We start from the raw sequence: 5,219 nt of genomic DNA, 5'->3' as shown, positions 1-5,219 counted from the left end.
AAAGAAAACCCTCTCCCCCCCCCCCAAAAAAAAGAGTACATTGACTCCAAAAGAAAAAAATCATGTGTTTTTTTATGACGGATACAATTTATTTGAATGGTTCATATACATATTATTAAATGATATTTTACAAGTAATTAGAGCTTATGGCAATACTACTAAGGAAACATCCAAAGCTTGAACTGCACATCAAATCTTTAGAAGTAAAATTTGGCTCTGGTCATTTTAAAGACTTGTGCAAATTGGAAATACCAAGTGAGTATGGAAAGGTAAAGCCTGTTTCATGAGAAATACTCAAACTATGTAGGATAAAAGTAAAACATTTGATACAATCAGAGAAGAAAGCTGCTATTTAAATAAAACCAGACTTTCCAATAGAGGCACGACCATTACGACCAAGAGGAAATGCTTCATACTTTGTTTCCATAATGAACGCATTATAACCCAAAGGATTTAGTAATAGTGAATATGCCGTTTACAAAAAGAAGATGGGTCTAGATATGAGGACTTTTTAGCGTCTTCCTTAAAAATGGGGACTCTTCTCATAATTGTTTCTAGCCGTAGCCTGGCTTTAGGCACATCGCAAGTGAGGCTTCAGGAAGTCCTTGAAGAGCACATGGCAGAGGAGCTGGGCTCCTATCTTGACAGTCAAGCGAACCTTCTCTGTTCTCCTTGACAATGAGTGCAATACAAGAAGCGATAGCTTATGAAATCATTGCTGGTTTAGAGTGACTTCTGCCCAATCAATGTATGGCTGGATTCCACTCAGTGAGGCACCCTGAAATAGATCAGGCTGGTTAGGAGGCAGCATGAACAGCAGCGGTGAACTCCAAACTTAAATAATGAGAGTGTTATCACGCTCTCTATATATAGCAGTTGTGACTATTACAACCAGTAAGGAGCCAAGCCTATTAGAAAATATCATTTTGTTAGCATGTTACCCTTGAGATAACATGATCTGGAACAAATAATAAGTACATTTTCTATTGATACATAGGAGTAAAATGAAATGAGAAAAAACTAGAACTAATAGTCTCATTCTCACTCATATATTCATTCAACAAATACTTGCAGAATAGCTTTATTCTGGACTCCCACTGGTTTGGATTTAGAGATCAGGTTGGCTTGGCTCCTCTTGCTCTCTTCCATTTTTCCATGATTCACAGCAAACAACTTTTCTTCCTCAAATGCCACAACAGCTTTTCTATACCTTCTTTATGATTTTTGCTAAAGACTTGTTTTACTATGGGGCATGTGTACTTACCAGAGAAACAGAGAGACAGACAGGCAGAAAGTGAGAAATCACCCCCCTTCCCTGGGGAAGATGGTCATCCCTTCTCCATTATTCTCTTGGAATTTTGGGCACACATGAACAAGCACCCGGTGTGACTTTTCAGCGACCAGGTTCAGGTCTCAAACCATGGTCAACTATGTGGGAGTCCAATGATATTACCATTACGCCATCTGCTGGTCGCTATGTTGCTTATTCTTATGCCATGATATGTATTGGTCTTATATTTCTTATTAAATGAGTTCTAAAAGGCGGTATTTTGTATTTTATAGATTATATTGGAGAAAGCAATTTGAAGTCGGATTTGAGCTTGAGTTCTATCTTGGCCCTGAGACCTTGGCCAAGAGAATCTTTCAGTCTTGTTTGTCTTATCTTGGTTATTCCTCATCTTGATGTTAACTTGAGATAATATCCACCTTTCAAAGCGGTAGTGAGGGCTCAATGAGCTAAAGCATGAAAGACCCTCCGTAGAATGCTTGGGCAGAATAAAGTGGACTTCTGAAGTCCACTCTCATTTTCTTCTGGGGAACTCAAGTGGACTCTTCATGGTGTCTGTTTACCTTTTTGTACTCTCTATCATTCAATCTTGACTTTATTTTACAATTTAATACCCCCTCTTTTCTCTTTAAATTTCTACCATATCCTTTCTCTGCCTCATTCTCAGCTGATCATTTTGCTTTCTATTTGCAGAGAAAACAGAACCATCAGAAGACAACGTTGACATGTGCATTCACCAGAACACCCCTCCACCTGCCTCCATCTGCACCTGTGTATTCCCCCTTCCCTCCTGTCACTAAGCCCACACCTATCCAAGGTCAACTCCTCTCCTTTGCACTAGATTGTCCTAGCCTACTCAGAATTGCTCAAGTAATTCTTCCCTCTTTCCTACCATCACTTTTCCCCCTTTCTACCAGATCATTCCCATCAGCATATACATAATAGAGTAGCTGCTATTTCTCCTTTAAAAAAGCATATGTATGTATACGTATTTATGTATGTATTCACACACACACATATATTTTTCTTCTTGCTCTTCCTATTACTCCATTTAGCTGCTCTTCTTTAGAGGAAAAACTGCTTGAAAGAGCTGTTGACAGCTGCAACTATCAACTGTTGATAAGTTCAATCCAGTCAAACTTCTGCCCTCTTCCTCTCTGTCGAAACTGTTCTCAAGTTTACCAGCACTTTTTGTATGCTTCAATTCAATTCAGTTTCCACTGTTACCTTTTTTGACTTATCACTAACAGTTGGTAGAGTTGATCACTCCCTCTTCCCTAAAATTCTTTCTTGCCCTGACTTCCAGAGCACTAACCTCCAGGGCTTTTCTCCTATAGCACAGGTAGTTTCACTCCTCGGCTGGCCCCTTCTCACTACAAGACTCCGAATGTAACAGGATCCGAGGCTCAGCACTTGAACCGCCTTCCCTACTCTAGCTTCTTCTTCTTTTTTTATTTTTCTTTTTTTGGAGAGGTTTTTGCTATAGGGCGTGTGCGCTCACCAGCCAGACAGAAAGCTAGAAATACTTTTCAGCGACCAGGTTCAGGTCTCAAACCATGGTCAACTATGTGGGAGTCCAATGATATTACCATTACGCCATCTGCTGGTCGCTATGTTGCTTATTCTTATGCCATGATATGTATTGGTCTTATATTTCTTATTAAATGAGTTCTAAAAGGCGGTATTTTGTATTTTATAGATTATATTGGAGAAAGCAATTTGAAGTCGGATTTGAGCTTGAGTTCTATCTTGGCCCTGAGACCTTGGCCAAGAGAATCTTTCAGTCTTGTTTGTCTTATCTTGGTTATTCCTCATCTTGATGTTAACTTGAGATAATATCCACCTTTCAAAGCGGTAGTGAGGGCTCAATGAGCTAAAGCATGAAAGACACTCCGTAGAATGCTTGGGCAGAATAAAGTGGACTTCTGAAGTCCACTCTCATTTTCTTCTGGGGAACTCAAGTGGACTCTTCATGGTGTCTGTTTACCTTTTTGTACTCTCTATCATTCAATCTTGACTTTATTTTACAATTTAATACCCCCTCTTTTCTCTTTAAATTTCTACCATATCCTTTCTCTGCCTCATTCTCAGCTGATCATTTTGCTTTCTATTTGCAGAGAAAACAGAACCATCAGAAGACAACGTTGACATGTGCATTCACCAGAACACCCCTCCACCTGCCTCCATCTGCACCTGTGTATTCCCCCTTCCCTCCTGTCACTAAGCCCACACCTATCCAAGGTCAACTCCTCTCCTTTGCACTAGATTGTCCTAGCCTACTCAGAATTGCTCAAGTAATTCTTCCCTCTTTCCTACCATCACTTTTCCCCCTTTCTACCAGATCATTCCCATCAGCATATACATAATAGAGTAGCTGCTATTTCTCCTTTAAAAAAGCATATGTATGTATACGTATTTATGTATGTATTCACACACACACATATATTTTTCTTCTTGCTCTTCCTATTACTCCATTTAGCTGCTCTTCGTTAGAGGAAAAACTGCTTGAAAGAGCTGTTGACAGCTGCAACTATCAACTGTTGATAAGTTCAATCCAGTCAAACTTCTGCCCTCTTCCTCTCTGTCGAAACTGTTCTCAAGTTTACCAGCACTTTTTGTATGCTTCAATTCAATTCAGTTTCCACTGTTACCTTTTTTGACTTATCACTAACAGTTGGTAGAGTTGATCACTCCCTCTTCCCTAAAATTCTTTCTTGCCCTGACTTCCAGAGCACTAACCTCCAGGGCTTTTCTCCTATAGCACAGGTAGTTTCACTCCTCGGCTGGCCCCTTCTCACTACAAGACTCCGAATGTAACAGGATCCGAGGCTCAGCACTTGAACCGCCTTCCCTACTCTAGCTTCTTCTTCTTTTTTTATTTTTCTTTTTTTGGAGAGGTTTTTGCTATAGGGCGTGTGCGCTCACCAGCCAGACAAAGAGAGACAGAGAGACAGAAAGTGAGAAATCACACCCCCCCCAGGGGGAATGGCCACGCTGCAATCCCTTCTCCATTCTCTTCTCGGGATCTTGGGCATGCATGCACACGCGCCCGGTGTGAGTTTTAAGCCACCGAGTCTGGGATATGAACCATGGTCGACTACATGGGAGTCCAGCGACATAGCCATTATGCTAACTGCTGGTCCCTACCCTAGCTTCTTTGACCCCCCCTTGGTGATCTTACTCATTCTCATTGTCAAGGACATCCATGCACTGGCAGGGCACAAGATCGCTTCTCTAGTCTGGACCTATTGCCTGAAACACAGACTTGTACACCAGCTGCCTCTTGGCACTTCTTTTAGCCACCTCACACTTATCTCCAAGGCAAAACTCCTGATTTTCCTCCCCAGTTTTGCTCAAGCAACTTAATTAATGACAATTCTATCCTTCTAATTGTTTAGGTCAACACCCCCCCTCCCCCGGTGTTACCATTGACACTTCTCTCCCTCTTATATTCTGATACAAGCTGTTCATCAATTCTATTGTCACTATCTTTAAAATGCATACAGGGAACCAGTAAGTGGTGTGGAGATTAAGTCATCTGGATCCTACATAGCTGACTCTGCAGTTTGAGTCTTGGACCCAGTGGCTTGAAAATCATGCTCAGTGCATTCCAAGTGTGCCCCCAAATCCAGTGAGATTGGAGAAGGGATTTCGGCATGGCCATACCCTCTGGAGGGTGGTTTTTCACTTTCCTTCTCTGTGTGTGGGTCTCTGTCTCTCTCCAGTGAGCCCATGTGCCCTATGGGAGGAAAAATGCATACAGGATCAGACCTCTTATCAACCTGGTGGTGGCTGTTCCAATTCCATGCCTAGACCATAGCAATAGCCTCCTCCCTGATCCTCCTTTTCTATCCTTGGCTTCCTACCACCTGTTCTTAACCCAGTAGTTAAGGTGATTGGGTCACTCCTCTGCTGATCCCCGCCACTTTTT

The 5,219-nt window shown here is 41.7% G+C and overlaps 1 protein-coding gene across 2 annotated transcripts in view; it reads right to left on the bottom strand.

The window, feature by feature from the left end:
* Positions 1-82: 82 nt before the first annotated feature.
* Positions 83-5,219, bottom strand: part of CR2 (complement C3d receptor 2) — a 44,880-nt gene continuing 39,743 nt past the window's right edge. For both annotated transcript variants that reach the window (XM_014591953.2, XM_014591954.2), the window contains one exon: positions 83-778. The gene's annotated coding sequence lies outside the window, so the exon portion shown is untranslated. The remainder of the gene's footprint in view (positions 779-5,219) is intronic.

Source organism: Tupaia chinensis, unplaced genomic scaffold (assembly GCF_000334495.1).
Source record: "Tupaia chinensis unplaced genomic scaffold, TupChi_1.0 Scaffold000627_1, whole genome shotgun sequence".
NCBI classification, from domain to species: Eukaryota; Metazoa; Chordata; class Mammalia; order Scandentia; family Tupaiidae; genus Tupaia; species Tupaia belangeri.
The sequence above is the reverse complement of the archived record's forward strand: the minus strand, read 5'-3'. Positions and strand labels throughout refer to the sequence as shown.